The following is a 27782-nucleotide window of genomic DNA, read 5'->3' as shown; positions in this document are numbered from 1 at the left end:
CTTCAAGCAGGCGCAGCGTTTTGACGCAGCATGGGCCCCAAAGTGACTGAGTGAAATCTTGCAGATTTCACTCAGCCACTTTTAGGAGGCGTTCCTGCGCCGGAACGCCTCCCCTGTGCAGGAACGCCTCCTTCTGGTGCAGGGCTTTACAACGTGACGCATCTCCCAGATGGGTCACGTTTTAAATACCCCGCACTATGGCGCATCTTTTGCGGCGCCGCTGCGTCACAAAAGTATGCAACGGCGGTGTAAAAGAGGCGCAAGGGGCTTTTAAATCTGCCCAAGAGTGTATGTCAAACTTGCATTTGTGGAATTCGAGAGGCACATTCCAGTTTGTACTCGTACGCCCATGTAGTGCTACAGAAAGGCAAGGATGGTTTTGAACTGACATATCATATGTGTTCGTATCAGAAGTATTCACTATAGATTACATCGAATAGAATGGTATTCTTCAGGGTGCTGTTTAAAATAATTTATAATCTATAACATCAATAATGAAAACCTAATTGGTGACTTTATCTACAAAAACTATTTAAAAAAATCATAGCTACAAACTTGTCAAAGTGAAAAATAATTTTCAAATAAAAAATTACCTCAACGCCATCAAAGTATTTCTTTCTCAGACGCTAATTTTTCTATGGCAATTCTAATGAAAAAGCAATATACCCATTAGATTGTTGGAAGTGGGAAAGAAATACAATGCAGTGGCACCACAAAATGCTCCACAGTCGGATTCCTTAAAGATTAGTTCTCCGTAAACCAGTCTGGGCATTAGCAAATAAAATGTAGGATCATTTCAGTAGCCCCGGGACAGAAGCGACTCAGTGTATGAAATCTATCTCTCTTTTACTGTGTGCCTTCAAACTGAATGATTGCATTATAAAATAGACTAAAATGGAGAAATGTATTGTTTACACACTACAATAAACTAGAATCAAGATGAATCTGCCTTTGCAATGTAAGAATGTTTGGGGCCTATTCTCGAAAATGTGTGATAACCATCGCAAAAGTAACTTAACACAACTTCCAACATCGCAGTCTATCGTGGGAAAATTACGCTGTGTTAATTAAGCATTCTCATCACGATGTTACCATGCAATAGTCTCCAGATAACGCGTGAAATGACTGAGTTAAAATCAACACCACGCAGCAAAAATGCGAAACACAAATACAAAAAAACTGTGATGAAGCCAATCGTGACAAAAAGCAGCGAAAACCAGTGGCAGGCCTGCAAATCCCACACGTCTGGCGAAAAAATGCACTATAAAAGCTATAAAAACAACACACCAGTAACAATCCAAAGTGCGTAGCAACATGGATGCAACTGACCCAGCGCAGAGGCCAACGCGAACCCCACAACCTCCACAGACCACCAGCAAGGAACAAAATGGGGTCGGGGAAGGCCAGGGAGAAAAGGGAGAGGAAGAGGGGTTGCGGTCTGCAGCAAAACTAGATCAGCGTCATGGAGGTGACAGAACACTACCATCAACTGACCCCCAATTAGACTACCAGGAATGTAGTCGGAGTGTTGGGGAGGCCAATGGAGGTGGCCAAGAGGCCAAAAGGCGCTGGCATGGTGTGCAAATCTAAACTTGGCACAAAGCCACTGCCAACAGGAAGGCAGCAACTGCGACAGGAGGTGAAAGTCCTGCACCACAGGAGGAGCTGGAGGAACTGGAGGCCACAGTCGACAGTGTGGAGACGGTGCAAGGAGTCAGGAGTGCGGACACAGCTCAGGAGTACCTGATCCAACATCAACAGGGTGAGTAACGACCAGGGCCTGGGGGGACCGGGGGAGATGTGCACAATGGCACTGTGACCGGGTGTAGGGGTGAGGGGTTAACCGTAGGACCGAAATTAGGCTCTGGGACAGGGCTGACAGGCAAACCCGGTATAGAATCGGAAACTGAATGGACGACAGGTCTTGGGAGTAAGGAGGGTTTTATTGGTATAGGACGTTTAGGGTTTGGTTGCAAAGTTCTCCTGGTCCTAAACGTTAGTCTCTCCCTAGCAAATTGACTGGGATCCGTCTTTGAACCGTGGCGTTCTCCTTCTCCGGGGTCTGTGGTCTTCTGGTCTTGTCCTCCAGGTCTGGTCAATGGGGTGTTTCGGTGTTCCGGAGCCCATGCAAAGGAAGACCAACAGAGAGGGAGCCGTTAGTTCGACAGTCTTTTGGGGGCTTGCATCTTGGGGCCGTGTGCAGTGGGGAAGGTCACCAGTGATAAACTTTTTACTATGTGTCCGGTGACGTGAGGAGGGTACAGACAGTGAGGGATAAGCGCGGGGTAATGAACACAAGAGGAGGGGGGGTACGAGGAAACACGGAGGGGGTTTTCTATACACTATTTACACGCACGCCGTCTTCCCACCCACACCGCCATACGGTCCCGTACCTGGGATAGCCACGCTCCTCCCCCGGGAGAGTGGCACGGCGGCTCACAGGGTCGTTGGCCTCCTGGCTCTCCGTGGGGGTCGTCTCTTTCGGCCTGCTCTTCGGAATTCCTTCGGTGTCCTTCTTTACCGACTTCTCCGCGTCTCTCCAACCGCTCTCCGACGCCGCTCCTCGCCTGCTCCTCCTCCGGGGTGATGTCACACACTTCTGTCCGTACTTCCTGCTCTTTATCCAATCTGGCCTCGCAGACAAATACAGGAGGAGGGGTCACCTCCTCCTCAGAGTATGCCCAATTAAAGGCGCCGTGCTCTTCTTCCACGTCGTCCAGTCCTGTATCCCAGGGGTCAGTCTGTAAGGAAGGAGGTATGACAGGATCAGTAATGGGAGACCACCATTCCTCGGTAGCGCTCCGCCTCGCACCGTTACAGGCACACATGCACAGTGATGTGTAGCACATTGAACACTCCCAGTTACCCTATATCATGTCCCTTATCTCTGTGGCACACTACAGTACACACACATATCAAGAACAGCATATCCACATTGACGACAATGTGGTACAATGCGCAAACCCGAATCTGCATAACAGAGGACACAACTGGGTCTGCACACATGCAGAAACAGGCCTACTACATCTGACAGAGCTGGAAACTGTGAAATGGAAATGTACGCCTACAACCTCACATCTGTCATGTAGTCCAAATGTACACGGTCCCGCATATAAATCTTGCACCCCTGAAACAGTCACAATGTACATTGTCATACAGTCTGCATGTAAATGAGAACAATGTGCCAACATACATGTCAACACAATGTCAACATGCATCTCCCCTTCCCATTGCAGAGGGACACACTACACCTCTAGCAGAGCACAGAAGACCACACATCAGTGATACCGGATAGGACCACCACACCTTCGACACAGAGGCCCTACAACAGCCCATGGACATCCCACGCAACCCACCACCAGGACCAGGACAGCCAAGCTACTTAGAGGAAAACACAGACCCTGCAACAGACCACACAGCAGGAAGCACCTGCATGCACAGCTTGCTCACAACACTTCGCCGTCCGACACATGGCAACCTAAAGCCAGGTGTCGGAACGCCAAAAGGAGGTGTCTGAACAGGTGCGTGTGTGGTCCGAACCTATGGAAGGCCAACTAGTTCACATGTGTGGGTGTCTATTATCCTTAAGGGACCACCTACACCCCACAAAGGAGACCCACACTGCCATAGACACATGCAGAAGCGCATTCCTAGTACAGAACCATGCCCAGGGGCAAGCAAACATCTGTCACAGACCCACATTGGCTCTGCGTACGATGGCCCAGACTACTCCCCTTATGAATTGAGCGGGTGACGACAAAGCTACATGTCCAAGCTCTAACCCGCTGCCTTTGGTGACATGTCTGCGCCCGCTGTACACAGCACAATGTAATGTGGTAGGCCCCAAGGGCCTCATGCTTAAGACCACAGGGACACACGCAGATATTATGTTGAACTGGCTAAGGGCACGTGCACCTGGCCCCTTTATTGGCAGGGCCACATGTACAGTGATGCCTGTGCTGGATGTGTGTGGGGTGAATGGAAGCCAGCCCGCACGGAGTGCTTGCTGCTGGCAACAACCTGAACAGTGGACGCCAGTGCAACAGAAACAGAAAACACCTGCATAACAGAGTCAACTGCTAAGCAACATGGAGGGAGCCGGAGCAAGTACAGAGGTCATATACAAAAAGAATTGTCCTTGAGTTGCAGTACACTGAGGTTGGGACACTAGAGCTGAGCGCGCTCATGTGATGGTAATGACAAGGATTGTGTCCCTGCAAGATATTCCTGATGCAGATGCAGTGGGGTGTGTTAGACCTGCATCATCTTCCACATCAACGTCCCAGGTATCCCACACTACCTGAGGTGACATTGCTGCGTAACCTCTCCACAGCACAAAATGCAATCAATTACAGCCCATGGGTTGCAGTGCACTGAGTCAGTGGCACCTGGAGAGCTGAGCAGGGTAACAGGCAGATGATGGCATCCACGACGGTAGTCTGCCAGTACCACTGTTTTGACTCTGGCAGATGGCATTTGTAGGTGGTCCTGGCGATGGTGGCAAGTGCCTCCTGCAAGGATGTGATGTCCGGGCTAGTCAGAACTTAATTGGATGTGTGAGCCCTGGTGGACCGCAGTTGAGGGCGGAGGCAGCAGACAGCGCAGGGCCACAGACACATAGTGTTGATGACCCCAGGGCAATCGTCTCAGAGGCCATCAAATATAGAATTCCTGACATGACCTGCACAGAGTTAGTGGCCCTGAATGCACAGCGGCTGGCACAGGCACACTGCCACAGGACAGTGACTTATGGTCCACTGAGGTAGGGCCACGCAGACTGAGCAGGTCTTCATTGATGTCAAAGCTCAATGTGGCGGAGGGTTGTGGAGGACAGTGGAAGGTGTCCTCCAGGGCATGATGCAGAGGGTAGATGCTATCTGGAAGTAGCAAATGGAGGAGTGGAAAGCAATAGTTTGTTGCCACCACCAATTCGGTATCAGCTGCATGAGGATGAAAACTACCCCCTATTCCATAGACTCAGATGCCACCAATGTACGACCAGAGAGTGTCCATGAATGTCAGGTAACAGACTTAGTGGCACCGGGGCTGAGAGGGAATGCAGTCTGCGATGATGCCGGTACACTGATATGAACTCCACCATTGCTAAATCAATACTCTGTGACCTACTGGACCACAATGTAGGCCGTAGGCAGCGGTCAGCAGTGGCCCACAGCCATGTGTCATAGGCTTGGATACACAGAGTTAGTGATACCAGGTCAGTCATTGATAGTGTTCGGTCACCTCCGTAAAAATGATCCTTTTTTCCCCTAAAGTGTCATCCTCTTACAACTCTCCTTGGCTCCAATGATATGTACACTGCCTTAGAATAATCGATGTTCAGTTCCAAATCTGTGACCTATTTGATCGCAGTGTAGGCCGAGAGCAGTAGTCCGGGTGAGCCCATAGAATCTTGAGGTTGTGGTTCACTACTAAGACCAGGTGGCACCACATTGGATTGGGGTATAGTGACATAAACTCAGTCATAATAAATGTGCTCTGCCATGGTGTAATCAAGACTCAGTTCCAAATGTGTGACCTACTTGTCTGCAGTGCATGCTGGTGGAGTACGACAATGAGTAAGGAATACTGCAGGTCTGTGTTGCGGAGGCTGTGATGGTCTGTGAAGGCTGCCAAGATCGCAGCCCTCGTGCTTGGAGATTGCACCGGCACATGGTGGGCCCTCTTTGACACACAACAGTGTTGGCAGGTGGGCATTGAGGCTTGGGTGCGCAGGGGCGGGCAGGACTAGTTTGGGGACCAGTGTACCAGGGTGCTGGAGGCACACAGGATTGCAGGCAGCTACGCTCATGGTGATGGCGTCGGCCTCATGGTGGGGTGAGAGGCGCCGCCCTGGCAGAGACATTGGGCATTCCGGAAGAGGACCAAGCCCAGAGTTACGTGCCTTTTATTCACACCCCTACGCTGGCCTGGGGAATGCCGTGCCAGTCCACTCTGCTCACGGTTCTGGGGAGAGTGTAATAAGCTACATTTTCATGATCTTCCCCACTGGCTGGGGTGACATGGTTGCATCCACTGTCCACTACAATCCATACACCTGCGGGGTATGTCAATATGGATATGTGTATTGTCTGCATACTGCTGTTTGGCCAGCACATCCACGCCGCACTTGGCATTGTGTACATTCTTAGTCACCGGTCACTTGCCTCCTTTGCAAATGCCTGGTCCCCACCTCTTCCCACATCCTGCTACTGTGTGGCTGAGTTGCCATGCCATTGATGGCTAATGTACATGGCTGTTCCAGGTTCCCACTGTAAGTTGTGCTGTCGTGTCTGGTGGGTGTGCATGTTGTATGTGAGATTGTGACGTGTGCATTTCATGAGTTGTGAGTTGCATGATTGTGGAGTTGAGATGTGTGGTGTGTTTATTTGGTATTGGCCAACAAGCAGTGCATTTCCGTGGGTGCCATCCTGGTAGCGCAGGTTGATGTTGGACTGTCGGAAGGTGTAGGAATCATGCACACTGCCTGCTTCGTTGGCGACAACGTTGGCAGAGATTCCCTTGCGGTCCTAATTTACCTGGACATTGGTGGGATACGTGTGCTTTCTTTTGCACTTATTGTGCACAGTGTTGTCAGGGGCCACTAGTAGGACATGTGTGCAGTCAATTGCCCCCTGACACATGCAGGAAGCAAGCTGTAGTGTAAATGCCTTGCTTGCTCTCTGGCTGTTCCTGCACAGTATGTGGGAAGTATAGCTGGTGGTGTACCAAGCTGATGGTGTCATCCATGACTGTTGTGAGGGACTTGGATTGGCCTTGCTGTGTGACTCCTCTGTCTCAGGTGGTTGTTGGTTGGAGGGGACCAGAGGCTGACACGTGCAGCACAGCCAGAAGCTTGGCCTGAGGTGGGATGGTGGTTGCCCGCTGTGTTGGTACCGTCAGCCTGTGAACAATGGTGGTTAGGATACGGAGGAGCATTGTCCCGTTGAGCATGTAGTGGGCAATGACATTCTCTACTGCATTTTCTGAGGGTCTCTATTTTTGTCTGCGCTGCCTCAGTGTTGGTCCGGGAGGGATAGCGGGGGTTTGGGAGGGGTCCTGGGGGTGGTGGTGGTGGGTGTTGTGGCCCTCTTGGGTGTCCGGCCCGCATGTTCAGTTGCTCCATGGCATTGGTTGTTCTTCTGGTGTGGCTCTGGGCTGGCCTCCCTTTTGTGGTGCAGGCAGTCGTCCAACTTTGCACCAGGTCAGAGCGGATGACAGTTTTCTGATGCTAACATGCCTTATCGCATGTTTCGTGGTCTTTTCGCTGATCTGGCTGGTCATTGAGAATGTTGTGGAGTGGTGTTGTTGCGGCTTTTAGCACAGGAGCTCCTACTCTGCATCTCATTAGCGATAGTTGCGATTAGGTACTTTTTTACATTAAAACAATAGAACCATATAATAATACTGGAGTTAATTTATATGCCATTATACTAATCGAAGGCCTCTTAATTAGACCTCCATATTTATTTGCAGAACCTTTAATTGCATTAGGTATTTATTTGCTTCTGGAGACGAGATTCACTAGATCTAACGCCCAATTCAATGCATAATCAATTAAGCCTGGGCGTAGTTTGCGTAGTGGGGCTACGCGGAGCTACGCAAAGTGGGCACAAAGCTACGCCCACCCGCACACTGCGCATAGCCCCACTACGCGCCACCCGCCTCCCTCCCGCCCTCTCTAAATCCCCCCTTAAAGTGTAAAATGGTATAAAAGTAAGTTTAAATCACTTACCTGGTCCGCGGCGTGTACCCGGGCTCCCTCTTCTATTTTGCTGCACGTCGTCAATCCCAATGCGCATGCGCGGCAGCCCGCGCATGCGCATTTGTAACGAGAAATGCGCATGCGCGGGCGGCCGCGCATGCGCATTGGGATTGATGACGTGCAGCAAAACAGAAGAGGGAGCCCCGGGACGCGCCGCGGACCAGGTAAGTGATTTAAACTTACTTTTATGCCATTTTACACTTTAAGAGGTGGATTTAGAGAGGGCAGGAGGGAGGCGGGTGGCGGCCAGCTACGCACCGTCTGCGGAGCATGCGTAGTGCTGGCAGATACGCATGCTATGCAAAATGCGTAGGAACCAGCACTACGCGCACTCCGTGCACGGAGCGTAGCTGCCCGCCCAGGGTTATAATCAATGCACATTACTGGGTTTGATAACTCAGTACATGCTTGATGATAGACAAACCAATCAGGCATTGGAAATCTGGGCTCTGGAAGCCAAAGGACATAATCTTAGTTTTTGATACATTCATCTTGAAACTTTTCTCACAGATGTAATCTTGAAGCCTGTTAAACTGAGCTAGTAAACCTGATGAACATTGATGGAACAGCCAAATCATCAGCATATGTTAGATTGTTGGTTCTCACTCCTTTCCTTGAAGAGACAGGTCTTCTGAATGACCCAAGTTATGAATGAATGCATCGACAAATTCATGAATGGCGTAATTGTCACTTTTTAGAACTTTGTGTATCTCAGATACATGTGCGCAAAGCAGTAGAAACTAAAGTGGCACAGCAAAATACAACGTCGCTATTTGATGCTCAGCAGAGCATTTCTTTTATAGCTTCATGTTATGGTATGTTATGCTATGAAGTTTTATTAATTGCAAGGGTCCCTACACATATGGTTGTTTGCTCTTGAACAAACCAATTTCTTTAATAGCGCACTTAAGGTGAATTCTAGTAAAAAAGTAAACATTTAATATAACATCATAATATGCCTTTACGTAAGCCTGTAGAGTGGGGAAAGCGGAAACGGGGAAGCAGTCCTCTGACTTTTGTATGGCTTAGCTTTAAAAAAGTTACTCATCTCCAAAGATTTATAATCTTCTTAAATGCACATAGTTGCAGGCTCCTAAATGGGGTATAAACAATTATGGCCCAATGCACTCTCTTGAAAATAGCACTGCTGCCCTTACATTGCTATTTACTTTACAGTATGGATATTCAAAGAACGGCCAGGGGCGCATGTGGTCCGTCCACCTGACCTTTACATGCGGACCCATGGTCAACAGGAGCACTGAGCAGCTGTTTACTGGACTCAACACTAACAATAATTGGTGTTAAAGAAAGGCTGTAACTAGAGATTTGGGTTTAGCTTCTGAAACATCTTCATTTTTAAAGACATCTTGCAGCAAAAGTGTAAAATGACAAGAGTCTCTGCAAAATTCAAAAAGTGTATTTAACATGTAGAACATTTTCATCTTAGACAGCCAATTATATCTGTGCATTGAAAAGTATTAATTTAGAGTGATAGGTCTCAAGCATGAATGTAGAATCATTAATTGTCTATCCTGGCAACAACATCAATAGTGAATTGAAGAGGCAAGTCAGTTCTTATGTGTTCTTTTTGATCAAAAGATTCAGGGAGTGGTCTTTGTGGCTTTCATTTACCCTCCCTGGTTGGATAAACCACCACTAAAGGAAATGGTGATGATAACACTTTAATTATTGGTTTTCCTTCACTTCTGATCCTATCCACCAAGTCCAATCGATTGTCTTCAGCAAATTTGGTTTTGACTACTGCTGTCCTCTTCTAAACTACTTGGAGGTCACTGCAGGATTATAATATAGGCCCCTGTAGTGGGTTATACCACCCATTAAAGGCCATTAAAGGCCAACCCCAGTGTTAAAGGCCCTCGACAAAAGCGAGGGCCTTTAACAAGGAAGCAGGACTTTAATGGCCAGTATCACCCAGATACGAATGGCTATTAAACACAAGAGGGCAGAATGTTCTAATAGCTCGAGGGGGTTTAAATCCTCTCAGGCTCTGAGAGGCCTTTGTAAAACAACATTGGAATGTTGCTTTGTGAGCTTTTACCGTCCCGCAGAAGCTCATAGCACTCTATTGTATTGAATGGAGTGCTCCACATTCCAATGTTTTAATAATGATTAAAGAGATCGACATCCAAACAAGTCCCTCAATCCTTCAGAAATGACAACATAATTATCATCTTCCAAAGTCCCTAGACGAGCTTTGAAAATGTACTTGATTTTTGAGGAAGACAAATTATTTGCAACACGGTTCTCCTTAACCACAGCATAAACACACCTATGGATTGAACTTGCTTACAACCTTCCTGACTGGGTTGTTGGAAATGTGCTCTTCCAGCAGGGTCACCTGGGATTTTGTTGCCTTTTTATTAAACGCTATTTTTGTTGGCTGTAGAACTATGTGCCCCCTACCTCTGCTATCAGTAGTAAAGTGCTTCTGCTGTCCTTTAAAAAAAAGGAAGACTTGGTATATATCAAACTCAGACATGTAATTTGCTTTTATGTCCCTAGTTATGGTACCACCTTTACCCAGGGCCTGTAAACTAACTGCTAATATTGGGCTGCAGTGCTCTTTGGGCATCCCACTGCACTAGCACTGCAAAATATGTCTTCAGGCCTGGTTGTGCAGTTTTAAACTGCCATTTTGACCTGGCAAAATCAGGCCTAAATCTGAATTTTAATACTTGTAAGCCACCATTTAATCAGGCCTGAAAAGCCCAAAAGGCAGAGTGCATCCCACTATATTAGCACTGCACAACATGTCTTCAGGCCTGGGTGCCCAAAAGGCAGAGTGCATGGTATTTAAAAGAGGGATATTTATATTTAATGATTTATGTGTCTTGGCAATAAAAAAACTCTGAAGTCATTTTGGCTGTGCCAAGGCTGGCTCTCTAATAGTTTAACACTGTTTTACAATATTAATGATATTAGTAATAATAATAATAATAACAATAATAATAATATTAATAATAATAATAATAATAAGAAGAAGAAGAAGAATAATACTTTATTGTGTGATTACTTAAAACCATTAAAATGTTTCTGTTTGAAATTAAAAAACTCATACAATTCTTATGTACCTGAAACAAAGCATTATATAACTCAAATTAATACTAGGAATGTCTAAAATAGGGGGTGTAATTAACATGTCCTGGCGTTAATTAATTGCCAGACAATCAGAAACTGTGGTGTCGGGTCGGTCGAAGCGTTGGCCGTTTTGTTTGATTATCTATAAAAAAAGACAGCCAAACTAACATTTTCAAAAAGCCACCTGAAGACCTGTAAACAATTAATAATAAGCAAAAGGCAATGTTCCAATCGACAGTACAGAGTTATCAAGAGTTCATGAGTTGAACCTGAAGCGGCATTATAATGCAGCCAGATTGAGGGATAATTACGGCGCTATTATCTCCCAACAATTTTGCCGCTCTGTTAACAAATTTGGTAAACCAAATGTTCAGCTTTGTATTGTCTGAGTTCAAGGCAGCGATTATGGCTTGTCGACATGTTTGTACTCCAAGATTATTCCATTTGCCCCAAGGAAAGACCGTCTGTCAATGAGCATGGCGGGACATGCGCAAACTATGTGCTCTATGGCTTAGGAGTGATAGCCACTCTTCCTGCATTTGATACTAGTACTGGAGCAGCGCCATTCAGACAGGTTCTTCAAAAAGGGCCATTCTCCCATCCTCAGGGCCATGAACTTTAGCTTCCAAAAAAGTACAAACGTGCTTGATAAATAAGATAATTCGACCCCTGGTTCAAAATCAGAAATTACCACCCAGGCATGTTTCTTTCTTCACAGTGTTGCCCTCTCTGAATGGAAAGACCAAATCCGGACTCTTCTCTTGATGACAGCCTTTAGCACTGGCTGAGAAGGATTTGTTCCCCAATATTCCTTGACACAGAGTGATTGCAGGCAGTAGTCCAGGTGATGCCGATGTTTGCGGCTGGAATGGCAGTTTAATATTTTGTTCAACAGTCTGGCCTCCAGGCTGTCCTCCTGGGCATTGTGCAATCTGTTACAAAGCTTTATAAATGCACCTGCCTCGACGCCATGGTGGTCTCATAAGCCTAGTTCAAGTCTAACTTGGTCTAGCGTTGCAGATCTTGGCAGACAAAAAGAGCATTTAAAGATTTGATGGTAATTTATTTAATAAAGGGCTCATTGCACCCATCATGATCTCATGCCCGTATGACATGGAGTTGGTTATCTTTGCCTTCATCACCATCAGCATTGGAGTTAGACTCAGGCCAACTAGTTATTTTGACAATTTCGCGGTGGCAACCTCAACAGAGCTTTGGCCCTTAATGCCTCTTTCTGCTTTACAAATGAACCTCTGGTGTAAAGGAAAATTCCTAAGTATGTGTAGTGGGGTACTGGTTTGATCTTTTTGTTGTTTAAGAGCCACCCTCCACACTGCCGTGTTTGCTTCCCGAAAGAAATTATTTTTGTTTTTCTGAAATGAACAAATTAAAAGGAAGTGGGGCCAGCACGCAGCCTTTTTTAACACAGCTTTTGGCCTAGATCTTCCTGGAGACATGTGAGCCTTCTCCCAACTTAATTCTGATCCAAGTTTCCAAATGAAGTTCAATTAAGGCATTTAGTAGGGCCGGAGGTATGCCCCAGAGCACTAGTTTTTGCCATAACCGACCCCGGGGCATCCGGTCAAAAGCCGCTTTGAAATCGTCAAAGCAGCAGTGAAGTTGGTTGCGTTGGACTGGTGCTTTCTCTATCAAGACGGTGAGGGTGAGTAAATTAGTTGTTGTTCCAGAGTTAGCCACAAACCGGTCTGGTTGAAAGGGAGGCACTTTATTGTATCTGCCCAGGCCAACAGCTCTTGCAATAAAATGCTGGCATAGTGTTCAGACTCAACGTCAAGGAGAGCTTCCATTCTATAGTTATTAGGGTAATTTCTCTTCCCACTTTTTTGGATTGGATGGATGATAGCACCATTCCAAGAATCCGGGATGGTATTATTTAGCCTGCAGTGAAGAAACAGGGGGGCCAAATGTTCTGACCACAGATCGACGTTTGATTTAAACAAGGCTTAAGGAAGACCATTGGGCCCTGGTGCTCCTTCAGCCCTGGCTTTCCTGATTGAGCGAGCAATGTTGTTCTTTAGCGCTAGTTATGTCGTTGGAATCTCCATCATTGTATCATCACTCTTCTCCTGTCCCTCTTTTGTTTATCCTGCTGTGAAATAATTGGCTGCGGTGTTAGGGCCTAGACTCTTGGCTTCCAGAGGAGGTGTCATGGGGTCGGCTGATAGAGAAAAGTTGGAATGGTTGTCCCTGTTTGTCTGATCACTAAAATGAGATGATAAAAACTGTCTCCATTCATCTGCGCTTATGTTTGCGCTGCCGTTGCCACTTCCACCTTGTAAGTTCACGAGAGACCAAAATAGCTTCGCATTAGGATTCTTGCTTGCGTGGACTAGTTTCAGCCAGAACTAGTCAGACACTGCTTGTGTATCCCTGTGTATAAATGACTTGAAAGCTTTTTGTGCTTACTTGTAGTTGTTAAATAACATTTTATTTCCTGGAATTTTCCTGGCCAGGCCAATAGCCAGGTTTCTTTGAGCTTTTAGTTTTCTTGTCGCTAAGGGGATGTGGAATTGCGTTGCATGTTGCTGGGTGCACCTCTTAGATGGAAATTCGTTAAGTGATTGGTTTACGAAGGATGCCCAGCCACAAATGAAAGGAAGATCTTTATCTGATGATAAGCGTAAAAGAGCTCCCAATTTTTGGTTTACACTATTGCATTTATTGTGTGCTAAATTTGGTTTGAAAGTAGCAAGAAAAAAGGTTCAAGGATACTTTTTATTAGTAATTTAAAATCCAACTTAACGGCAGGTTGGACTTTTCACTACAATTTTGCAAATTACACTTTTAAGAAACCTCTCATGTTCCTGCCCTAAACCCAAAAACTTAAATGCCAGTTTTCAGCTTTCACTTGACCCCTGATGGCTCCACTGTGGTGAAGTGTGTATTGGTTTCAGATTGTGGGAGAGGTTGCTACCATTGACAGGATGGCCTGGGGCTGTTGCCAGCCCCTTGTTGAGCTTCAAATCATGCCTACTGTCTAACTATCTAACTGGCAGATGAAGCTTACACTTTGGCCTGCCTCCATTTTCCTATTGGTCAGGATAGTTCTAAGCCCAATAGGAGGGTAGGAGCTGATATGATTTGTGTTGGAAGTTGACAAAGGCTTGCCCCCACCCCAATCACAGATTTGCAGTGTATAATGTGGTTCCCACAGACCTCTCCTCAAAACACTCCTGAACCTGAGAAGAATGACTACCCTGTTGACTGAAGAACCTAAGGGAAGACTAGGCTTGCTTCCTTTGAGCCCAGGACTCCAGAAGTGCCTCCAAGGGTCAGTTGGCTGACTTCCTGTTTGAGCTGCAGGCACTCAAAAAGCCTTCCAGAATCATCTCTTACTGCAACTGCTCAGCTGGCCAGTCCCAACTGGACTTGACCTGGACCTTGCTACTGGCCTCTGCTGGGCTGTGTCCAATGCCCCAAGCGGTTCCCCACAGCTCCTGGACATTTAGCTGTCACTTCCTGTCCACAAACTGAAAGAAGTGGGACTTAAAAACGTTTTGCCAACTTTCTGCCTGAACAACAAATTCAGACCAGGGTCACTGTTAAAATCGCCAGTCAACCTCAGCCTGCTTATTTGCCCTGCTGAAGGAGACTTGATTTCCAGAAAATGTTCTAAGTCCAAATGTAAATGTTTTAACTGGAATCGATGCTGAGCAGCAGCCAATAGGTGTTGAGGTCTCCCTGAGCAAGGACTTCACCCAATCGGAGCATTCCTGCCTTCTTCGACAACCACACTTCACTTTCCAGTAGCCTGCCATCATTGAGTACTGGTATGGATTTAGGTTGCAGCTTCTTCACCAACAAATTGTTGATGAACACTTTTTCTCCATGAAAATGTCTAGGTCAGATTTATTACTAGTGGTAAATATGCATCTACCACTGGAAATAAGGCCACTAACTCTTTCTAGGGCTCTTTATATGTCTCAATAAAGTATTCCCATGCTCAACCCTGGGAAGCTAGTCTGAGAGCAGGCAGGGTTAAAGTAGGAGATAGGTATGTGAAGCATTTAAACATACCATTCAGTAAATAATTAGGACCCAACATACAATAAAAATCCAACACCATTTTATAGGAATAGGCACAAGTTTTATCTTTAAAATGACACCATAATGACAAAAATTCAATGTAGGGAACCAGAGATATGAACTGTTAATAAACAGTTTCTTGCACTTAGTTACCTTATTAAGTGTTTTTCCCAGATTTGCTCTAAAACTTCTGAAACTGCTTCCTGAGTTTCCCCTTGAGGGTCCACATGATACAAAACACAATCCAAGCTTCTGGAAGCTATAAGAAGGTCCTGGAAAGTTTGGGACCACAATTCCCACAATGCACCTGGCTAAACCACTTACTACAGGGCTAGGAATCTACAGTGGGGAAAATGAAATGGCCAATTTCTATATCACCCAGGCACAGACACATCTTTTAAAAAGGCCCTGCTTATAGTTACACGGCCCCGCCCCTGGAACACCTAGGGGAGTCTTTAGGGGTCCTGAATATGCGAACATTGTGTAGATCCTCACTCCACAGTGCTCATAGCACCAAAGTCGATTTTGTGAGGCACTTTACCAGAATGGAAAAAGTGAAACATGCAATTATTCTATCCCCAGAGCACATAATATTAAGAACATTTAATAGGGGCCCTCCTTATAATGGCATGACCCCCCTCACCCCAACCCCCCCCCCCCCACAATCCCCCCGGACACCTAGGGGAGTTCCTTGGGGCACATAAATGCAAAAGTATTGCAGTTTATCACTTTTTAGGTGCCCCTACCACCAAAGTTGAGTGCGGGCACAATTTACATTTAAAAGCAGTGCTGCAACAAAGGGCTGCTTTTAAAACAACCTCAGGCTCTTAGCAGTGCACGTATGCAAGCCCAGAAGGGCTACTGGCATCTAAACCGCCATGCCCTATTATATACTAGGGACTTATAGGTTGTTTTAATCCCCTTCCCATTTATCTACTAGGGCCCTATAGGGCAGGTAATATCAATTGTAAGTGTACTCTAATATATAGTGTACAGTCATGTATGTGTGTAGTTTCACTGTGTTTTCAACATAGCACTGGCCCTGGGCCTGGTTAGGGAGAGCGCAGGGATAGTCAAAGTCAGTTTTAATCCCCTTCCCCTATTATCTACTATAGACCTATAGGGCAGGCAATGTCAATTGTAAATGTACCCTAATATATCGTGTACAAGCATGTATATGTGTAGTTTCACTGTGCTTTCAACATAGCACATGCCCTGGGCCTGGTTAGACAGAGCGCAGGGATAGTCAAAGTCAGTTACCATCAGTACCAGTCAGCAAAACATTGGGGGGCCCAGAGCACGTAGGATGAAGTTGCATCACACTACCAGATATCCGTGGATGGTTCTTTAATTCAAACTTTAAAATGCATATCTCCAGTTCAATTTATTAGATTTCTTTTGTTTTATTATGTAATTTGTGCCATTTTATTTATTAAAATATGTTCTACTTTTCGCAATTGGATTGAGATTTTTCTTGTTTTGTGTTTTCACTTTATTACTACTTGAGTGCTACTTAAATATTTTAGACATGGCATCTAAGTGAATGCTTTGTGCCAAGCTATCAGAGGGTTAAGTGCAGGTTTATTTAGTAGCTTTAGTGATTCACCCTAAAAAGGAGTGTGGTAATTATTTGAGCTTGGCTCTGACCCCATCAACTAATACGCCACTATATTACACAGATCTTTTAAAATATATGCAAATGTTATAAGTGTGTCTACAATTCAAATAGAGTTATCAATAGTGACTTTAAAATACTCTAATAAAACTCTGCAAATTAATTCCAATTTCTCATCTAATAAACAAACATTTGCAACCATAATGAGACATAAACATACATCAGGTAAGCAAGGGTCATCAATCAGCACTAATCCTCCCCGAGGCACTAGTTACCCTGGAGTGATTTATAAGAAAACAAATCAAACCCTTAGTAGTTCTCTGAGAAATTAAAACAGTAAAGTCTTAGGGCCTGATTAAGCAGCAAACATGTGCTTTACGACTTTGTTGCTTCTTTAAGGCTAATCATATTGCAAGTCTATTCCTGGGGGTTCCTATTGGTGGAGATTAAATCAAGACACGCCTTCAATCTGGTTATCTAATCATTTTTTCATTACAAGTTCCAGTCTCCATGTTAAGGGTACAGCTGTGCCTGTGTGTGAGGTGACCCCCATGTGGTTCATGATATGTGCATCCTAATTGTGCACGATAGCTTGGGGGAGGGCATAGTGCCAAAACTTGGTAGATACGTCTCTTTCCTGCTCTCTCGCTCTCACATAACAAAGCACAGAATCTTCGGCAGCTGCACTACATTGGGTAACAGTTTTGTAAATCTGGGTCAGTGTGCTTCTTCGGTTGCCATGAATGATGACTACCAATCAGATACATTTATTATGGCCTGCAACCTTTGTGTACTGTTTGTGATTAGAATGTGGCCTGCATGTACTGTGTGTACTGCACTAAATTGTTTACTAATAGGCTGCAGTTTAAGACTGTCAAACATATGATGTGCGGCTCAGCAACTGTGATCAATCTGGGTTGGAGGATCCAAGGTCAGTCAAATGTCTCTGGGCCCGAATTATGTATTTTGCTTGTGATGTCTGCAGGCTGAGGACCCTCTTGTAGTATTTGACTCTGTGAGGCAGAGCGATCCAAGATTTAATCTGGGAGGCACTGCTGAACTGAAACTCAAAACTTAGTAAAGACCACTCAATAAATCTATGTCCACTAAGTGTCTTTAATAGTTTGTGTCTCAGAAGGTTTTAACACTAAAACACAATACCATATACTGTTATAAAATCATGTGGGAAATGTTTACAATGCTTATAATCATTAATAACCATTTCAGGATGATACCAAAATTATGCACATTTTTTACATTTATTATGAGTAGGCTGTCCTGTTTTAAGTGTTTATTTTCTGTGAATTTCAGTCGAATTTTCTCAATGTTTTCGAAACCTTTTGAAATCAGTACTTATCAGGGTTTATTCAGCTGCTTAATCCCCAGAATACACCACAACAGTACATTTCGAGTGTTTACAAACCATGTTGTTATAAAGCACATATTTAATTTAAATGTGAAATAATGAAGTGTATATAGTGTCTTCCCATTCACAGAGTGTCCAATGGACTAATGATGGACTGTTTTATGCATAGAAAGTCTGTATTTTGCACTCTCACTCACAATCACAACTATTGCCCTCTCTTACATCTCATTCTCTTCCACATTCACTCTGTCAAGACCCTGTCTAGTTTACAGGACTATTATGGATTAAAAAACTAAGAGTGCGTCTTTCAAATGTTTTAATAAACAAATTCATGAACCATGAACACAATATGGAATCATTTGCATACTCCTTTCTTAATATAATGACATTGTAGCAGTGGTAAACCCTGTCAATATCATAACTTTGAGCGAACCCTTTACAATTTTTAATTATAACAAATTAATTTAAAAGCCCTGCATCCTAAGGTATCTGAACCGTGATGTTTTACCCTTGCTCGCTACGTCTTTTTTCCACTCTTTGCCTGACTACATGGTTGTGGTGGTGCTGTTGTGCTCCCATTTGTAGTTGGAAAGTGTCCCCATGCCAAATTTCTGACTTTAAGTCAGTCCTCATCTTTTAACAGACATAACATAGTATTCCGGGACTTGAAATATTGTTTTTACATTTCAAATATGGTCCCAAACCCCAGAATTAAAGATCAGTTGGATTAAAAGCCAGGAGTAGCAGACAATATCTCAAAAACAATGGGGCATATTGTATTTATGAATTTTGTTTGCGTGTGGAAATTTTTGTGTCATGTTTTCACCACTATCCCATGTTTATTGTGACCAGCATTTGATTGTCAGCGCAATATGTCACTGCACCTTGCTGTGAATGTTTGACGCCTTGGTTGTTTGGCAGTTCACCTGACATCAATACTGACTTGTCAGAAAACGGTGGTAATCTATCAAAGGGTTTTACCTGTCCTGTTCTGTTCTGTGGGTGACTGTGATAGTACATATTGGCCAAGATTATTATGAGCCAGCTTTTTTACCAATCAGTGAAATAATTAAAAAATGCCTAAAGAGCAAATATGAGCTTAATATTTCCAGATTCTCCACAGTGTATAAAATAATTCAATTCTGCATAAAACGCACTTCTTAACAATGCACTTTTAATCTAAGGACACAGATCAAAAGAACAAAAGAGAGACGGAACAATATTTAAGTGACTCTCCTAAATGACAAAACTCAAGGAGAATATTCTTAGATCAGTCCTTTGTGTATAACAAAGGTACATTGTATCGACACTTTTAAAAAGAAATAAAAATGACTCATTCACTCTCATTTTCCTTTCTTTGAATGGCATTTTAGATTGTGATTGCACAGGTTTTTATCAGTGTATATGTGTTTACACTGATAGAGGCTGTTTTTCTTTTGGTGGGATTTTATCAAATATATTATAGGATTAAACCTTCAAAGGAATAGCCTTGTTACAAAGAGGCATACCTAGAGACTTTGCCATATCTTACAGAGCAAATAGGACAAATCAATGAACATTTCAATAAAGATTTAAATTATTATATTGCAAGAAATTGCCTAGTGCCTAATAGAAACCAAAAACTCAAATGGTCTATGAATTCCAAAAACACAAACAAATGTCAGCTCCAGTAGCACTTAAATGAAGCCATATCTTCTCCTGGGAGACTTAGAATGGCAACTTTTTCAAAATAAGTTAAGGCATCTTGTGAGGGCCTGGTACACTTACGTAAGCTTTCCAGAACCCATGTTAATTGTTTTGGTGGGGTTCCTGCCCTTCAGGGGCACTAGCAGGAAACATATGCAAATTGCCCTCTTTGCCTCTACAGATTCTGGACCTCTCCTTTTTGCCCAATTCCTCATGAAACAATATATGTAGCTAAGGGCTGATGTGCTCAGCTTTTCTTTTATTAAATATGTGTGCGCTGGCTATTTAGTCTTATTGTTTGTGCCCCTGCTTTCTTGGGGCACCGTGCACATATTGTCTGGACCCTTCCCTGGACTCAACCAGCAGTACAGAAACTGGCTCCTCACTGTTTGACAGTGTTGCAAGACAGAGGAGCCAACACAGGCTAGGAGAGGAGAGATATGGCCTCGTTGCACTCCTCATACCTTGGTGGCCCACCTATTGCATGGGAACAAAACAAAGATAGAACACATAGGTGGCCCCATACCTTGGCACACTGCTACAGTAATTAAAAATAATTACAAATATGTGACCACTTTACAGTAAAATATCTTTAGATCTGAAGGGCCAATTTTTAGATAGTTTATAGTGTTTCACTTCTGGGTGCCCTCTTGGCACATGGTTGCACAAGTGTGCCACAGACACAAAGACATTGCCATAAATGAGAAATCCCACAATGGGACGTCATGGGTCAGTCAATGGAGGCTTAGGGTGTGGCAAGTTGTGTAGTAGTGAGTGTTTGCATATGATATGTTGCAATATGCATTCGCCAAGAGGAAGAGAAAAATGAATAACAAGTCAAATTATGGCTCTAACGGCCATGATAAATGGCATGCACTTCGCTACTGCATCAGTAGATAACTAGGGTCAGAAAACACATGATGGATTTTTCTGGGCTTTACCTCTCACAAGAGCTGCTGTAATCTTGGCAGCCATTTTGGAACAGAATCCTATAAAAGGGCCCATCCCACCAATGCCCACTTTCCAAGACAACAGGAGCATTGTAAAGCCCTCCTGAGATCCCAAACAACCCAAGTTTGGGCCACCACTAATATCCGAAATCTCAGTGACTCCCCAGTTAAACAGTTCTCTTGTGAACGTGAACCCAACTTACCTGCTTCACATAGTTCAATTCATCACAATCAGCCCAACGTCAAATCTACAGCCCAGTGAAGAGATCGCCAGCTGACTCGATGCCTGAAAGAAGAGACAATGGAGACATATCAGTAAGTGCGTAAAAGTGCAAGGCACAAAATACCTGTCAGTGTGTGATAGCACAAGCTCCATATATAGTTTGGCGTAGGAATTCAAACTAATCAAGTGCAGGACTTTGAACTTATCAAGCACAGAACTATGAACTAATCAACCTCAATCTGCCCTGTCTACTAACATGTACTAACAGTACCTAATCCTGATAGATTTTTGATGGATTTCTTGTTTAGCTCAACATAAAGCAGGACTTGTTATTATTAATAATCCTCAAACCTGAGTATTAAGAAGCCAATCTAGATTATGACTAGGAGCGCCTTGCACCAATAATCTCCAAATCAGGCATAGAGACTGGAAGAGTACAGCTAGCTTCTTAGATTGACCTAATTGCATAACCCACAAGAGTTTTGATTCCTGGCAATGAACCAGCGTGTGATTTCTGGGAAACACAAACAGGTACTTGATGGAATCTACTCTGTATAGTTTGAGTGGGTTATTGAGAGGCAATGGTAAAGTGTGCTATAGTAAAGTTTGTTGTTTCTCAGCAGCACACGCTGTAGCAGCATGACATACAGATGCATCTAGTTCAAATCGTGGAAGGGACCAGGTTGAATTTTTCACATGAAGACGTGAAAATGGCAGATAGCCAAAGTTTGTTATTTCATCCCCCATTCCCCTTGGAGGTTTGAGGGGAACCAGTTTTGTGAGCTGCTACTCGGAGCTTCAGCGCGTGTGCTAGGACTATGTACTCAACATTGTTCTTGCATTCCACATTTTTTTAAAGAAGATTCTTGGAGTTTTTGAAGCTACTTTGTGTGCTGATTCCACCTACTAACAGATGTGGGCTGTCAGACCTTTGGACTTGGCCTCCTGTCCAGCCTTTAATCTACTGGCCTGTTACCTTCCTGTAATATCACCCAACAGTCCTCAAAGAAGACTACCATCCCCGCCTGCAGGCCCTATGCACCCAAGGCCTTTTTAGACTTACAGAGTGCTTGTGTCTCCAGAACCAAGCCTGGGGTACCCACTCCAAAGAAATACACACAGGTAGAAGGGTCCACATGAACCCCCAGCTTCCATGGTCCTCAACAAGTCTGCCTTCTATTGGCCCCAAAATGGAGGCAGTGGCACACCAAAAACCACTCACTTAAATTCCCAGGACTTCTATAGAAGCAAAGACTTTCCACCACCATCCCCTTGAGGCTAATACTCAGTATCAGAAGAGATGGCAGTTGCCAATGACTCTCCATGGGTAGATATGCTGAGAAACACCCAATCAAAATGTTGACCGAAATTGGTGTGATGTAACACTGGGCCACAAAGACTAGTTGAGCAAACCCTTATACCGGTGAGAGCATCGGTGGTTGGGGACTCACCCTTGAAATCAGCAGCTGAACAAATCCAGTGCTAGAGAGCAGGTATAAACCACTTGAGTGGAGTACACCTGGGCTGCACATTATGCGAGTAGTCCCCAGACTCTGGCCCCCAAGTTTAACTGATGAAGGGTTTTATGTGGCACCTTCCCTGTGGAACCACAGAGGTATAGTTGCACCTAGATTCTTGGCTGAGATTAGAAGAAGACAGGAGCAGGTGGAGGTCTCTAGATGAAGTCCAAGAGGTAATGCACAATACTGCAGGTCATTGGGGCCACAAGCCACAGCTTAATAAAAGATTACTGCATGTCAGTCCATAAATGTAAGCCGTCAGGAAAACCAAATGTGAGCCAAAGAACTTCCTCAAAAGCAACATTCTGAAGGGAGCATAGCACCAAGGGCAATGTGACAGGGTTGAGGGGATAGCACTAAGTCCACTTTACCATTGAATGACAGCTGAGAACATATAAGTAAGAAATGGAACATGATCTTGTCAGTTGAGACTGGTTACCCTGTCAGACTAACAAAGGACTTCTGGAGTTACATACTGCAGGTCCTGAGGGCTGGAGCTGGGTTATAATGGGCAAACAATGAGCCACTAAGGGCATAGGCCACACTGCCCAATTGAAAATTATTGACCTGCAACATGACAATCCTTGCACCACAGAATCAGATAATGCAGCTGTCAGCAAACTTTCAACACTAAACAAATAATATCATATCTTGGAAGCAACCACGTCAACACAAAATACCCTATAATGAGAAATTGACTTTAGAATTGGGTCTATTGCGAGAAATGTCAAAGAAGCTTGTGCATCGGACTAAGAACAATGAATCAGTACTTTAGTAATTAGTAATTAAAGCGGAGTATGGACACACTTCAGATACAGGTGCCCAATCACACAGAAAAAGTAAGGTATTTGGAAAGCAGAGAAGAGGGATTGGGGGAATATTCAAAAAGGAAAACCATCTATGTGGTGCAAATGCCTTAAAAGATAGAGGGCTCTAATATGGTTGCATACACAAAGAAATGGCTGGCAAAGAAGGTGGCCCTACTAGGTTTCTCCAACCCCTACATGGTTGAGCAAGTCCGCTGGGTCAGTCCCTGTTCTAGACTAATCGTTGTGCAGTTGCTTAATTACAGAGACCGGGATGACATCGTTCGGAATGCACAGAAAACTGGCCAGTTCACAGTAAAAAACAGTAAAGCTCTGATCACCGGCTTGAGTCATGGTGCTCAATTAAGACAAATCCTAAAATTGGATAGGGGCACATAAAATATATGAAACAAAGGATGATGCGGCCCCCACAGCAACAACCAAGAAAAAGGATAGGACAGCTGATGCCTTCCCTAGAGTGGAAACCAATGCAGGCCAACTTACAACGAGTGAAGGAGGCATCAGTGGAATCAGAGTTCATGAACTCAGAAAGAGGCCCAGTAGAGACCCTTTGAGCCCAGACTCAGAAGATAGTGATTCTGGGTCAGTATCAGTATTATCAGAAGAAAAGGAGGAGATGGAACCCACATTCACACTGAGAGCAACAGTCAATTTGATATGTATATTAATATGGGTTCTGGGAGGAGAATCAGCACTCTTGGTAGGAACACCTCTGATACCTGTGATACAGGATGGGGAAATGCAGGAGGACCCTCAGGTAAAGCAAAGTACCCTTTCCTATAGCTCTCCCTCTCAGCAAAAACCGAGATTACTGGTATGATGTTATTTTGTTGATGGATGGGCTGCTGTTGCATGCCTGTCCATGGAGGTAATGTTTGGGATGTGTAATGGTTGGGTCCGAAGAAACGTATTACATATTGGTGAGACCATTTGATTCCAAGCTGCAGTAAGTGTGAATTATCCATGCCATCACAGAACATAGAAATATTGTGTCACCTTAATTCTTCTGAGTTTCTCATGCGGAACATGAGAGGCATGCACTGAGCAGTCAAGAGACAAAAACTACACAAAAGCAAGAGGAGAAGGAGGTTCAGGGCAGCATATTTTACTGGAAGCCCACATAGACCAGGGGTCCAAACTCAACTGAATGAGCTGGGATCAGTTGCTGTGCACTACTTCTCATCCTATGCAGAGGTACATTGATCTGGATTAAACCAGAAGTTACATTTCTGCCCCAAGACACCCAGATTAATAAGGATGGCAGATATGTATTTGTCATTGAAAAGCTAGACAAGGTGAATGTACTCTCGGTATGAATTTCGAAACATTTCAATTTTTTAAATAATTCTATTTTTTTGAAAACCAGGCTTAACAATCCATTAAGTATACATACATGAGCAATACCGGCAGGACATTGGTACACGACAGGCAGCAAACATGCAATCACATGGTCAAGCAATAATGTTTTCAAGATTCCCCATTAGTCAGACCCATCGCACCGATGCCTTCTCTTGTCAGTGGGGGCTCACCTAGCCCTCTCCTGTAGTTATTCCACTTCTCCCCACACATTTCATTTCGAATTAAATAGCAGAGGGAGCTCAGCTTCCATTAGTTTTTTGTTGAGGACTAAATATATGACTAAAGGCTTGATAGATCGCATCCATCTCTATCCTTCTCACCAATGATGTGCATGCCCATAGTCCTGCAGGTTTGGGTAGATAAGTAAGCCTTTTTTGCCTCATAGAGGGAAGAGAATCCAAATGATAGGTAATATTATTGTTACTCGCCAGCATTGGAATTGGAATTGGAATTGGAAAGGTTCTTGTATAGCGCATGGCTACTCGGAAGCATCCCAGCGCTTTGCCAGCACATGACCTTAACACTTGCATGGACAGTCTGTGCTCGAGACATGCAAACAGAGCTCATTCATGTAGAATATCTAAAAAGGATTATGTCTGATCATTAACCATTGCTGTTCATTTTGTAGTGGGGCAACATGAAAACCATTATACTATCCTGGAGATTACAAGCCAAAGGTCTAGGGGACGCTGTCCTCAGGGTTGCAATTAAACTTTTTCTTCCAGTTAATCTTTATTGGGGTTTTAATGAGTATACAGAAAAAGCAAGAAAAACAAATAGTTAGTCAGTTGAGGGATACAGCAAATGCAGAGTGTAAATCACATCGAGGGTGGGTATATACACAGTACAATCCAGAGAACAATTTGATCCTTCTGCGGCTACAACCACTGACCCAGTGATTCAGTACCTTGCACATAGTTTTATCTGATTCGCTGCATTAGGCCATCCTAGAGATTACACATGTTTTTTATCTTTGAAACAAAAGGTAATAAGGCCAAACAAGAGCATAACTATTTTATCTCATTAGCGTGACAATTGCCCTTATCATCCCTCTCAGAGAGGACATACTGTCCCTGTTTAGTATAGTGTCACTCATTAGGTGGGTGGGGTGCCTCCGTTTCTAGCCCAAAGAAGGATAACATTGCCCTCTGAATTACTCATCTGTGGAGGGTGTATGAGGCTAATCAAGTGTAATTTGATGCATAAGCTGTCTGCCTACTTTCAGATAACAGTTGGTTACTTTACTGTGTTCCAGATGGGACGGGGTTTCTTATATATTTCAAATTGACAATAATTGTTAAGAAAATGCAGCAGTGTAATCAGGCACATTCTGAGGATGGGGGGCTTTTAAAAAAGGTACAGAGAGGGCAATGCATCAAAATAACATAATGGGTATGAACTGAATTGAAGCACAACTTAACCAGTTTATTAAATGATTTGAAGAAACTAGAAAGCACAACATCTAGACACAGGAGCTAAGAGGTACAATAAATGAGGAGTAGGAAGAATGCACCCAAATAATGGGACGTATGATGTGACATGACAACAGGGAGTACACAATCAGGAAACACATAGGGGGTGACATTGGGGAGACTGTTAGCCAGACTACTTAATCAAGGACACACAAGCACACTTATAACAATCATCCAGACCAGGATCAGTGGCATCACACACAACAAGAAATAAACAATAAATGTATCCATTATCACACTGATTTACATCATAAAAGGGACTCTATGCTCCACTCCGAATATAGGAAAGCTACCCCTACAAATGCTGACTTGTCGTCAAAGAAAGAATTTGGTAGTTTTCTTTTACAATCCAAAAGCTCAAAGTAGCTATATCACAGGTGAAGTAAAGTTCAAACCAAGTGAACTGTTGATTTAGTAATCGAATTCATATGCACTATGTTGATAAATTGTCATAGAAACTCACTTATATGAACAGGGCAGTATAGCAAATCAGGATTTTACTAGCAACCACCAGGGAAGTACTTATAGTATCGCTATCTAAACCTAGACCAGACAAACTAGACATGGCGGCATACTGGCCTATGTCCATGGTAAATGTAGATTATAAGATTCTGAGCAAGACTATTGCTAATAGGGTATTTCCACTGCCCACAAATGTGGGAAAATCTGATCAGAGTGGATTCATCCCTTGAAGTGTCCGCTCTGCAAATATTATGAATGTATTTAGTGTACTGGAGGACACACCTGAATCTAATCCTTGAACTATGGTACTAACAGTCGATCTTGACAAGCATTTGTTACTCACTGTAACTGGAATTATATGTTTATGGGTCAAAGTAGATATCACTACTTTATGTGGACCCCACCACCAGAATGCACACCAGAAAAGTAATATTTTATCAATCTTTGCACAAATAATGGAACCTTGTGCTGCTACAGTGAGAGGAACAGTCTTAACGTTAGGATTTTTCTCAGTTTAGGAGTCCTAAAGTTAGGAGTCCTAACTTTACTACTCCTAAACTGAGAAAAATCCTAACTTTACGACTTTCGGTATTCACAGAAGGGATTTAGGAGTCCTAAAGTAAGGAGTCCTAACTTTACTACTCCTAAAATGAGAAAAATCCTAACTTTAAGACTTTCAGTATTCACAGAAGGCATTTAGGAGCCCTAAAGTTAGGAGTCCTAACTTTACAACTCCTAAACTGAGAAAAATCCTCACTTTAAGACTTTTGGTATTCACAGAAGGCATTTAGGAGTCCTAAAGTTAGGAGTCCTAACTTTACTACTCCTAAAATGAGAAAAATCCTAACTTTAAGACTTTCGGTATTCACAGAAGGCATTTAGGAGTCCTAAAGTTAGGACTCCTAACTTCTGTGAATACTGAAATGAGTAAGTGCCTTCTGTGAATACCAAAATTAATAAGTGCCTTCTGTGAATACCAAAATGGTAGTAAGTTTAGGATTTTGTCTTAAGTTAGTTCTGTGAATCGTGCCCAATATCTTGTAAGCATTAGCTCAAATATGTGATTTTAATTTATTGTATCAATGAGCAATGTATACATTAACACTCAGCCATATACAAATATTGTGGTTGAGTAATGCAGAAAGCGCTTATATTTTCAATTTACATTAGGTTTCCAGATAAAGGCGTTCTCGTGTGATAGTTTAAGGCCTTAGTGTTGACCTCTCATTACTATAAACAATAAAAAATGAAAAAATAGGGCCAGTAAGTAATTACTACAGTGACAGACATTGTCAACTGATCATGCAATACCCCAACTATTATTTAAGAAATGACTGTCACTCCTTTTGACTGTTCATGGCTTGACATACAGCACAGTATGAAGTGCTACTAAG

The sequence above is a fragment of the Lissotriton vulgaris genome, chromosome 3_1 (assembly GCF_964263255.1).
Source record: "Lissotriton vulgaris chromosome 3_1, aLisVul1.2, whole genome shotgun sequence".
In the NCBI taxonomy this organism is placed as follows: Eukaryota; Metazoa; Chordata; class Amphibia; order Caudata; family Salamandridae; genus Lissotriton; species Lissotriton vulgaris.
This window is presented reverse-complemented; position numbering follows the sequence as displayed.